General features: G+C 36.4%; 1 protein-coding gene across 4 annotated transcripts in view; it reads left to right on the plus strand.

The window, feature by feature from the left end:
- CRPPA (CDP-L-ribitol pyrophosphorylase A) overlaps positions 1–13378 on the plus strand; it is a 393039-nt gene that overhangs the window by 349045 nt on the left and 30616 nt on the right. The window lies entirely within an intron of this gene.

Genomic DNA, 13378 nt, shown 5'->3' on the forward strand with positions numbered 1-13378 from the left:
CAAAGACAGTATTGAGAAGAAAATTTATAGCTCTAAATGCTTATATTAAAATGAAAAAACTCATCAAGAACAACTTCACAACTGAAGGATCTATAAGAAGAGTAAACTAAACCCAAAGGAAGTAGAAGGAAGGAAATGAAAAAAAGATTAAAGAAGAAATAAATGCAATAGAGACTAAAACAATAGAGGCAACCTAAAAGGTGGTTTAGGAAGATCAATAAAATCAACAAATCTTTAGTTAGGTAGACAAAAAAAAGAGAGCAGCCATAATTAACTAAAATATGAAATGAATTGGGGGTCATTACTACCTACCCCACAGAAAAAAAGGCTATAAGAAGATAAGCATGAACAGCTATAAAACAACTAATTAGATAACTTATCTAAAATGTACACATTCCTAAAAACACATAAACTATCTATATTGACTCAAGAAGAAACAGAAGATCTCAGCAGACCGATTACAAGCAAAGAGAATGAATCAGTAATCAAAAACTTACCAACAAAGAAAAGTCCAGGACCAGATGACATTTCTGGTGAATTTTACCAAACATTACAAGAAGAATTAATACCAGTTCTGTTCAAACTCTTGCAAAAAATTGAAAAGAAGGGGATACTCCCTAATTCAATTTATGAGGCCAACATCACACTAATATGAAAACCATGATACAGATACCAGAAGTAAAGAAAATTATATACCATTATCCCTGGTGAAAATAGGTACAAAATCCTCACCAAAATAATAGCAAGCCAAATCCAACAGCACATTAAGAGAATTACACACTGTGATCAAGTTGGAATTCATCCAAGGTATGCAAGGGTAGTTCAACAAAAAAGGTAAATAATTTAATACACTAATAGAATGAAGGGAAAACATACACACATGATCTTCCAAATTGATGCAGAAAAGGCATTTGACAAAATCCAACACCTCTTCTTAATAAAAACATTTTGAAAAAGAGGAATAGAAGGAAACTTCCTCAGCATGATAAAAGGCATATGTGTGAAAAACAAAACAAAACACCCCACAGCTAGCATCCTAAGCTTTCCAGCTAAGACTGGGAACAAGACAAGGATGTCTACTGTCACCACTGCTATTCAACAATGTACTGGAAATTCTAGCCAGAGCAATTAAGCAAGAGAAAGAGATAAAATCCAATGAAATTGGAGAGGAAGAAGTAAAACTTTCCATATATGCAGATGACATGATCCTACATATAGAAAATCCTGAGAAAATCCACAAAAAACCTACTAAAGTTAATAACCAAACTAAATAAAATGTCTGGGTACAAATCAACATGAAAAATCCATATTCTATATATTAGTGATGACCAATCTTAAGAGGAATTCAAGAAAAAAATCCATTTATAATAGCAACTAAGAGGCTCAAATATCTAGAAATAAATTTAACCAAGGATGTAAAGAATTTATACATGGAAAACTATAGCACATTACTGAAAGAAATAAAATAAAACATAAATAGATAAACAGATATTCCATGTTCATTTACTAGAAGATTAAAATATGGTTAAGATGTCAATTCCATGCAAAGCAATTCAATGCAATCTCAATCAAAGTTCCAACAGCCTTCTTTTTAGAAACTGAAATACATCAAATACATATGGAAGGGTAAGGGGCCCTAAATGGCCATCTGAAAAGGAAGAATGGCATTGAAAGATACACGCATCCTGATTTTAAAACATATTCCAAAGCTATAGCATTCAAAACAGCATGATACTGGCACAGAGACAGACACATAGACCAATGGATTTGAATTGAGCGTTCAGAAGCAAACTTTCGCATCTACAGCCAATTGATTTTTGACAAGGGTACCAAGGTAGCTGAATGAGGAAATAATATTCTCTTCAACAAATGGTGCTGGGAAAACTGGATATCTGTATGCAGAATTAGTGAATGGGATCCTTACCTCACACCATATACAAATGTCAGTACAAAATGGATCAAAACCTAAATATAGGGAAGCAGATGTGGCTCAAGTAATTGGGCTCCCATCTGCCATATGGGAGGTCCAGGGTTTGATACCCAGGCCCTCCTGGTGAAGGCAAGCTGGCCCGTGTGGCAAGCTGGCCCATGCAGAGTGCTGCCCCAGGCAGGAGTGCTGACCTATGTGGAGAGCTGGTGCAGCAAGATGATATAACAAAAGGAGACACAGAGGAGAGATAATAAGAGATGCAGCATATTAGGGAGTTGAGGTGGTGCAAGAGAATGGTCACCTCTCTTCCACTCTGGAAGGTCCAGGATTGGCTCCTGGAGCCACCTAATGAGAATACAAACAAACACAAAAGAACACACTGTGAATGGACACAGAGAGCAGACAATGGAGGGAGGGGGGAGAAATAACTAAATAAATCTTTAAAAACAATACAAAACCTAAATATAGTAGTTGATGTGGCTCAAGCAGTTGGGTACCTACCTCCCACCTTGATGTCCTGGGTTTGTTTCTTAGTGCCTCCTAAAGAAGGTGAACAGATGCTACAACCAGCAGATGCTGCAACCAGCAGACACTGCAACCACTGCAACTGCTGCAACCAGCAGATACTGCAACCTGCAGATGCTGCAATTGCTGCAACAAGCAGACACTGCAAAGAGCAAATGACACAACCAGCCTATGATGCAGCTAGAAGACAATGCAGCCAGCAGGGAGCAGATGTGATTCAGGAGGTTGGGCACTTGCCTCCCATGTGGGAGGTCCTGGGTTCAGTTTCCAGTGCCTCCTAGAGAAGACGAGCAGACACAGTGAGCAGCCAATAAGCCGACAGAGCCATCTCAGGGTGGGGGTGGAGGATTATAATTAAGTAAATAAATAAAATCTTTTTAAAAACCCTAAATATAAGAACCAAAACTATAAAACTCCTAGAAGGAAGCATAGGGTAGCATCTTCAGGACTTTGTGTAAGGCAAAGTTTTCTCAGATTTTACACCAAAACTATAAGCTACCAAAGAAAAAATAGACATTTGAGACTTAATCAAAATTTAAAACTTGCACATCAAAGGACTTCATCATGAAAATAAATAACAACATGTGGAATGGAAAAAATATTTGTAACCACATATCCAATGAAAGTTTAGTATCCAGAATATAGGAAGAAATCCTATAACTCAACAACAAAAAGATAAACAACCTAATTTAAAAATGGGTGAAAGACTTGAATAGAGGTTTCTCCAAAGAAGATATACAAAGGGCCACTAAGCAAAAGAAAAGATGCTCAACATTATTTGCTAGTAGAGAAATGCAAATCAGAACCACCTTGAATACCATTTTATACCCACTGGAATGGCTACTAATCGAGAAATGAAAAATAACAAGTGTTGGAGATAAGGGAACACTTGCCTATTTTGGTAGGAATGTAGGATGGTACAGCTGCTGTGGAAAACAGTTTGATGGTTTCTCAGAGAGTTAAGTATAGAATTACCATATGACCTGCCAATCTTTTTGGGTATGTATATACCCAAAAGTGTTAAAAGTAAGGACTCAAACAAATATTTGCACACCAAGGTTCATACTGGCATCATTCATAAGTGCCAAAAGATGGAAGCAACCCATGTCCACCAACCAATAATAGGATAAACAAAATGTGGTGTGTGTGTGTGTGTGTGTATGCATGGAATATTATTCAGTCATAAAAAGGAATGAAGTTCTGGTACATGCAACAACATGGATTAACCTTGACGATACCATAGTAAATGAAATAAGCCAGACACAAAAGGACTAATATGATCTCACTGATAAAATAATTAGAATAAGCAAAATAATAATCTGAAACTGAAATACAGGTTTCCAGGGCCTGGGATGTGAGTAGGGAATGGGGAGTTAAGGTTTAATTGGTGCAAATTTTCCATTTAGGGTGATAGAAAAGTTTGGTAATTGATGGCAGTGATGGTAGCACAACACTGTGAAAGTAATTAATAGCATGGAATTACATATTTGAATGTGATTAAATGGGGAAATTTTGTCATATATAAGTTATTCAAGTAAAAGTTAAAAAGGAACATAGGATGGACCATGATGTGGACCATTGTCTATGAGGTGCAGAGGTGCCCAAAGATGTACTTACCAAATCCGATGGATATGTCATGATGATGGGAACGAGTGTTGTTGGGGGGGGAGAGAGAGGGGGGGTGGGGATGAATGGGACCTCACATATATATTTTTAATGTAATATTATTACAAAGTCAATAATAAAATTAAAAAAAAAAAAGGAACATAGGTATGTACAATACTAACAGTGGATTCTAATGTATTCTATGGCCTATAGTAAATAATATAATTATAATATTCTTTCATCAACTTTAACAAAGGGACCACAGTAATATGGAGTGTTAAAAATAGGGGCTGGTTTGTGGAGTGCTATACTTTCTCCATTTTTTTGTAAATCTACAATTGTTCTAGTAAGAGAAATAATGTCATTTTAGAACCTTGTTTTAATAGACTATTTAGAGCATAGGCTCTGGAAAAAGAAGGTAGAGGTTTACACTTCACATATACTTCACTTTTGACCTTGGACCAAGCACAAAATACCGATCAATCTGGTTTTTCACCAATAAATTTTTGGAATAATAATATTGGCTAATGGTGAAGATGAAATGAATTACTATTAGTCCAATATTAGATAAATCTCTCTGATACATATTGGCTATTATTATTCCTTCGTGCAATATCTATGTTTTTGTAATTAGGTGTCCTTCAGTTATCATAAAGGTACTATAGGAATCAAAACACCAAATCACATTTGACATGAAAAAAAAAAAAACCCTTTCAATTTCCAGGAAAGTTAAGAACAATCATGGTGTAAATTCAGTATTTTACAGTCAGTTATTTGGACTTTTCTTTAGTTATCTAAGCTTCTGGTAAAAGAAAAGTTAGGTTAAGCAACTATAGGTTTAGGAATTCTTGCACCCCATAAACAGATTTGCCATTTTGATCAAATTATCAAAATAGAAACAATATAGACAAGAAGAAATTCTTTTCTAGAGATGAATCCACATATTATTTCTATCTTAAAATGTATTTTAATTTTGGACTAAATTAGTAAAAAAAATTTGTACCTTTTCAGGAAAGATGAAAGACTTGATCAAATTTGCACTGTTGATATAAATGTAAAAAAATTTATAACTACAAATGACTGTTAGGTTTTGTTTGTGTTTTGTGGTTAAACCCCATACTCTAAATTTCTATAGCAGTAACATGTGGTGTTAGGGAGAGGGATGTGTGTCGGGGGAAAAATGTGTCATTCTTTTCTACTTTTGGCATACAGATATTTCAGTGTCTCACCACCAATTCTCTAATTACCTGAAATTTTCCCTGCTAAAAAGACGGGTGTCTATATGCGCGCACGCGGGAGCACGTGTTTCCCTTCAGAGACTTCACAGAATGACATGGAGATCACTAGCTACTACCTGCAGTAGGATCAGGTTCACGGAGAGTGCGAGCCAAAGCAGAGGCAGGATTGTTAGTGGGTCCGGTTACTTGGTCCATCTGCTCTCAGCTCTGGTGGAGGTTTGATTATGAAGACTGCATTTTGCTCTGCAGACATACACTTGAGTCTTATTGAGATAATTTGCTGCAAAGAAATTCTGGCTACTGCTCAGGTGAAACAGCTTTGTTTCCATACGGTTTCATTTTACTGGAGGTGAGATCCAAGAACTGCTTTTTAATGGGAGAAGAAGGATTTCTCCAAGATGACTTGCTAGGATTTCTTTGTTCAATCTATTTTCTTTCATTCGAGTTGATTGAGGGACATCAGATAGGATTCTTGTTTCAGCCTTCATGCTTCTTGTCAACTATCTTGCCTTTCACAGTCTGACTACACAGGGACATTTACAGCCTTCCAATGGAATCTGCCAGACCTAGGTGTTATGCACCATACCTCCAGGGATCATTACCATATGGTATTTTAGGAGAGAACACAGTTCATTTCAATGCAATTCAAATGAGCAGATTTCTTTTCTTTATTACACCATTGCATTTGGCGGCAATCCACCAGAGGCAGAATCTAACTCTCAAAGGAATGCTCTGCCCACTCTGTCCATTTAACAGGACATTTGGCTCGAAAATCTAGTCGGTTGATCACACATGTGCAACAGATGTGTGAGCATGCATAGCGAAATAAAAAATAAAAAATCCCAGCAGTGTACTGTGGGAAATGTAGCAGAACTACTGGAAAACAGGGACACAAAGAACTCTGGTACTAAAACTTTGATTTTTGTTGTTGCAAAGGCAATGTTTCTTATTAATCTTTCCCTCCTTTCTTAGGAGGAAAGGCATGGGCTTTCTTTATTATTTTGCAGCGATAAGTCATGTTACACTGGTGAGGAAGCTTTGTTCATTTTAACAGACCTCATCTTATAAAGATATGACTTCTCAATATTTTGACCAGACTTTTTTGGGCCCCTGCCTCTGAGGAACTGAGTGCTGGCACACTTCCACTGAAAAAACCACGCATTTACAAGAGAGGATATCAGAAGTATACATCCTTTCATCCATGCCCCAACCTTACATGGAAAGAGAGAGCACCAGCTGTTTTTCTCATGGCGAGTAAGGGTTACTTGGGGAAATCTCTCTTCCTGTTTTTATATGGACAACTAAATTGTTGCATAGCCAGTTAATTTTGGTTAGGTCAACAGCACAAGGTTAATTATTGGAACCTTCCTATGTGCTTGTGTGAGAGTACAAGATTAACAGGAACCACAAGAAGAAAATGAAATATAGACTTATTCTAGGAGTGTTATTTATTTGGTAAATATTTATTTTGCTTTTATTACTTGTGAAAAGATTGTACTCTTATTCATCTTTGTCCTCCAGGAAACAGTATAAGAACAGTTTGAAAACCCAAGCAATGTGAAATTAACTGGATTCAGAAAAGATTTTATATGTTAAAGTCTTTAGGAAAAATATCTCACTTTTATTTTATGATGGGAGAAAATTTTTAAAGCAAGAACAATGGGCTAACCTATTAAATGATAACTTTGAAATTATGTTTTCCTGCCCTCTGCTATATTTCAATTTGGCTTGAATAATTTGATACATTTTTTAAGCTGCATTAAGTTACATTCTCTTTCTAATCTTGGATTTCATTAATGACTCAAAAGACACATGGGCTGATTTTCTTCAATGTCCTATAATAATATATTTTTATCTAGTTGCAGTTTATTATATAACCTCAGAATAAAGCAACCATACCGCTGTTCATATATTCTGCCTCCGTCCTTTGGATTTGGTCAGCATTACATATGGAAGAAGAAACCCACCCAGTATTGTTATAAGGATGGTTTTTCATTCATATCCTTCTTGCTCTTAATAAACATCTCAAAGAAAAATATTCTGCAGCAGCCACTCATAAAGAAGCAGAAAATGGCAAAACCACAGCATAGAAGGAAACCTATGTGAAAACACTGGTTGTGTCTTCCTGGATACAGAAAACAAATAGAGCTTTTGAAAGAGCTTGCCAATACATGCCTGCCAAATAAAATATTGTTTTATGAAGTCAGGAAAAAACTAATTTTAAAGGTTATTGTAGGTTATTTGTGGTCACTTCTGGTGTGCATACAACATGATGTCATCCTGAACTCTTCTCTATTTATATTTCAGTCTTAGAGGTCTTTTGTCTGAGATTCCATCTCAGCTACTAGAGCCATCTAAATACTCTTATTATTCAATACTCATAAAAATCTAGACTGAAAAAAATAAGTGTAGATGGAAAAAGTCCCAGCCAAGTCCAAGCAAGAAATCATTCAGGCAGCTCCATCTTCTGAAATCATACCTAGACTATAGACATCTTCTCGGTACACACTTGCTGAAGAACTTCTCAAATGACCTGAAAGTAATCATGTGTCCAAATGGTTCTTCTGGAAAATTATTGCCCCTTGAGTAGGGGTAGATGGGACCCCTGCCAGAGACTTCTCATCTGAGGAAGGGGAATAAGGGATTCCTTGGGCAACACAACTTCTTTCTCCCTCCGAGTAGATCACTGCCTATACTTCCCAGATATTTTTTGCTTTGCCTACTAGATCTCTTGCAACAAATTATCTGCTTCCCTGTAGCAGGGTTGATTTTTTATTCTTTTTGGGAATTTTTCTGCTTGGAAAATCCCTCTTTGTGGAGTTAGTCCTAAGTGAACTAGGAAATGACAAATAAACACTTGGTGAAGACAGCCTAGAAGGACAGTGGGATATTAGCAAATGGAAGTGGGGGATGGTGAGGAGTCCCTGGAGGGGTGGGGTAACAGCGATTGGATATTGGAGGCAGAGCATTTAGAGTTATTGACATGTGAAAGAAAATGCATGTTTATATCAGAATGTTGACACTTTGAAAAAGTCATATCCAGTCATATCCATGCTGGCATAATTTTCATGATATTTAATTTAATTCATTCAGAAAATGCTCAGTAAGTATTTTGATGTGCCACACATATTGTTTGGTGTTAGGGAGTTGTGAGTGAATAAAGATAAAATCCCCACCCTCCTGGACCTCAAGCAACCAAAGAAAGAAGAAAGTGATACAATGTAGTAGAGGGTGTTAAGTGCTATGCAGGAATTTATACAAGGAAGGGGATCCAGAGAGCAGGGATGGAGAAATTATCATTTTTAATTTGGTAATCTGGTGACACCTTCCTAAGATGACATTTGAACAAAGTTTACTGTTATGAGAGGAGTGAACCACATTGCTGTCTTCAGGAGAGCAATTCAGGCAGAGGAACAGTAAGTAAAAGAGCCATGGGGGGTAGGTAAGGTGTATGAGGACAGCATGAAAGCCAGCGTGAGTCAGTAGCAAGTATGTCTGTGGGTATATTAACATCACGTGCACACATATATGAGCAAGCACACCTCACCCTGTCCATACAGTCGCCTCAAAATGTCACTGAACATGAAGGGATACAATTCACAATTCAGGATTTGAAAATCTGTTACTTGCATAAGAATGGCAACTTTTGACAAATTGGAAAGATGATTCTGAAGTCACTGGTCTAAGTCAGCCACTGTCAGGTGATAGCATGGACGGATGTGTTTGTGGTTATTTTATCAATCACTGAAGTGATTATATTATGCTAGTGTTTGTATATTACCTATGAACAAATCTTATCATAATGTTGCAATGATTTCTTATTGATCCTTTCTTTTTTGGTAAGTGCGGTCTGTTAAATTATTTCCTCATGCCTCTTTACATAGCTTTGGAGGTGATACCATGCACAAGATTTATTCAGCTCTGATAAAGTAAAGCTGTAGAAAATGCATAGCAAAGACAGATCATAGGGATAAGTGATGAGTCAGTAAGCAAGATACAGGAAATGACAATTTGGATATTCATCACCTCTTTATCACAATTCCCCAAAACATTTTGCCTTGTTTGCCAACATGGGATAGTTTTATAAAGGTCTGATATTTGGTTTCCATGTTCCTGGGAGGCAAGGTGTTGGGTGAAATATCCTGAATAGAAAGTTGGAGGAAGGGCTGAATTAAAACTAGCAACAGGAAGATAAGATTAGAACGCTCATCTCCTATTTTCCTCTAATTTTAGGAGGAAGAGAACACATTTTGGCCCCTTGACAAGGTTATGCACTCTCTTTGACAACACAATGTCTGGAGAGCTGTGTTCTTTTGACAGCATAGGTAGCAAACCACTCAGTGAACGAGTGTGTATCAGCCACACCCCCGTCCCCCAAGAGACAGGTTAGCATCTTGTCACTTCCGTTCCTTTGTGGAGGCAGGAAAAGACAGTCTTTTGCCTACTAAGATGTTCTTCAGTTTTTAAGTCTGAAAAAAAGAAGACAAACCAAGTGAATTTTGTGTGAGGTTAACTAGGGATGAATGGGACTGATTCATGAGGTGAGTCAGATTCCCTGCCAGCTTGTCATGTGTCCTCACAAGGTTCATTGGGTGAACCTTAGGCCTGTAGCATCATTGTGTCTCCTTGGGTGTGTTCCGATTAAGGGGCAATGTTATTCAGAGGACCAAGCAGCAATCTGTGCAGCCCTGAGAGACCTCTAAATTCCAACTGTGCTTTGGCTATAAATTAGCTTGAAAGATTTCAGGGACTCTGTTGCCCTTTTCTGTTCCTCCTCCATTATTGACACTGACAACTCAGCTCACTTATAAAATATAAAATATTTTACAAGCCATTGAAAAAATTTCCTGCAATTCATCTCTGGGGGCTGTCTTCATGCAAAACAATGAAGATAAGTATCATTATGCTTCATGATATTGAATGCAGAGTAGTAAGTACAGAAATATTGAGAGGAGGATGTAAGAGAAGGCTGTGGGCAGTCATTATTGGTTCAAGTGATAAAAGCTCTGTCATACACATATTGGCTTTATTTTATTTCATTATTTATTAATTCACTTATTTAGATGAAAGTCATTCATTCACATAAGGAAAAGAGTACCTAGTATAGGAGGATTTAAAATTAAAACAACACATCTCTGGCCGACTTATCTTTCATCTTCTCACTCATAGTCTTGTTCCCAAGAGACCAACACTTCTAATTTTTCATATTTTGTTCTGTTACTTGTTCTTCTCTTAACTCCATTTTCGTTTTATCATATTCAGACATTAGCCATAGTGTTTCCAATCTGATGGATGGTGCTGTAGCTCTCTCACACAGCCATGAACATCTCTCTCCCCTCCTGCACTCAACTTGGACAATATGGTATTATTTTTCTCTCTTTACGTTGCTATATTAGTGGTTAAAATAATACACTTGAACCAGCTTTTCTAGTTTCATCAAATGCAGTCATTATTTGGTCACTTGAATTATAAAAAATGAGAATGTTATTGCTGAAAACTTTCTCTCTCCTGCATTTCCCTCCTTCCATCTCCTACCTTTGCCCTTGAAAATGTACAAGTAAAGGTCCAGAAACAGAAAGTATCTACAACTGCCAGCAAGACAGTTCCACCTGTCTAAGCCCCCTCTCAAACAGAAGCAGAGTGGGCATCACCATCCCCAAATTCTCCAAAGTTTAGACCTTTACTTATACATTTTCAAGGTTTATAACATTTACTTCCTGTGGTAGAACCATCATTTTGTCTCTTGGGCATGACTGATAGCATAATTCTGAAAGTTGAAATAATTGTATATTTGATTATATAAATAACAGTTATGCAAAGCCAAAATTTATGCTAGGGCTGTATTCTTTCATTTAATTCTAAAAGGGTCAAATACCACACCACTATGGTACTTCAAAGGAAAACATCTCTCAAATAGTATTAAAAGGATTATCTTTTCTTTAATTTTAGCTCATAACAATGCTCCATTTTAGTGAGTTCATTATTTTTCTGTATAATTTTTTATTCTCAATGAAGATTCAACTAATATTTCTTTTTTCTATTGAGAGACAAAAGATATTTTATGCCATATTATTAGCATCTTTCAACTGCTTGTTCATTTTTCTTTCCAGGTATTTACTATGTATATTTTAAACAGTTTCTAGGAACACAGAAATGGATTAATCATAATTCTTGGTTTATGATACTCTGTCACCATAGGTATTTATTTATTTATTTATTTACACTATAATGAACCCCCATAATGAAACTCAAGAATTAGAAGGTTAAGTTTTATCTGTCATTGAGCTTTATAAACAGTGTATCATACTGTAAGCAATCTTTTGAGACTTACTCTTTTTCTTAATATTACGTTCCTAAGCTTCCTTCTATCTTGGCACATGTGGCTTTGGTTAACTTATTTTTACTACATTGTAATTCTCCGTTGTCTGAATATACTATAATTTGTAATCCTGATGATATACATTTAATAGTTACATCATTTTTCTATTACAAAAAGTGTTTAAATTAATATTCTTGTACATGTTTCATGGCTCAAACATATGAGTTACTTTGAATATACTTATGTTGAGATTGCTAGGCTATAGGATATGTGATTATTCAACTTCAAATGATAATGCAAAAATGGCTTAAAGTGTGGTAGAAAAAATACTTCTAATGTACAAAAGATTACAGTGAACCATATCTTCTCTAATGCTTTGTATTAAATGATTTAATTTTCTTCATTTGAATGGGTTCGAAATGGGATCATAGAGAGGGTTTGGTTTGCATTTGTCTGATTATGTTTTCTAGTGCTTTTTTAAAAGTTTTAATTTAATTTTCTATTTTTTAACAAATCAGATTTATTGCTACATATTAATAAAGCATAAACCCATCCAGAGTGTGCAATCAGTGGTATTTGGTATAATCACATAGTTGTGCATTCATCACTTCAATCATTTTTAGAGGATTTTCATTATTCCAGTAATAATAATGTAAACAAACACCAAACAAAGCTCATCACCTCTAAATCTCTCTATGCTTCCCTTGCCATACATAGATGCTATTCTTTTTCTTTCTCTCTAGTTTATATTTATTTTGTAAAATGTCTTATATGTGCAATATCGTCCATATTCATATTTTATGTGAGGTTTCACTATTATACAGTCCCATGTCACAATTTTTAGCTTTCCTTTAATAATGTACATGTCCTTAGACTTTCCCTTTCAACCACTGTCATACCCTATAATAGCTCTGCTGATGTACTCTTAACCATTTCCATTCATTTCCAAAGATTTACAATCTTTTTACCCATTCTGCACAGATTAATCCTCAGCTTTCCATTCTCTACTGTTATTCTCTTTTTTAAAAAAAGATTAACTTATTTATATTTTAATTTATTTCTCCCCCCTCCTTCCATTGTCTGCAAACTGTATCCCATTTGCTGTGTGTTCTTCTCTGCCTACCTGTATTCTCACTAGGCAGCTCCAGGAACAGATCCTGGAGCTTCTGGAGTGGGAGAGAGGTGATCATTATCTTGTGCCACCTCAGCTCCCTGGTCTGCTGTATCTCTTATTGCCTCTCCTCTGTGTTTCTTTTTTTTTTAATTTTTAAATTTATTTCTCTCCCCTTTCCCCTCCAACCTGCCCGCCCCCCATTGTCTGCTTTCTGTGTCTGTTCGCTGTGTATTCTTCCATGACCACTTCTATTCTTATCAGCAGCACTGGGAATCTGTGTTTCTTTTTTTCACATCATCTTACTGCATCAGCTCTCTGTGTGGGCTAGCACTCCTGCGCAGGGCAGCACTCCTGCATGGGGCAGCACTCCTTGCACAGGGCAGCACTCCACATGGGCCAACTCACCACACAGGCTAGGTTACTTTCACCGGGAGGCCCTGGGTATTGAACCCTGGACCTCCTATATGGTAGACGGAAGCCCAATTGCTTGAGCCACATCTGCTTCCCCCTCATTCTGTTTTCTGGTGACTTATTTTCTAATTATTAATTTCATGAGTTTACATAATATATTTAGTTCATTATAATTTAGTCATACAATATTTGTCCTTTTGTGTCTGGCTTACTTCACTCAACAAAATGTCTTCCAG

This window comes from Dasypus novemcinctus, chromosome 5, assembly GCF_030445035.2.
Source record: "Dasypus novemcinctus isolate mDasNov1 chromosome 5, mDasNov1.1.hap2, whole genome shotgun sequence".
Lineage (NCBI taxonomy): Eukaryota > Metazoa > Chordata > Mammalia > Cingulata > Dasypodidae > Dasypus > Dasypus novemcinctus.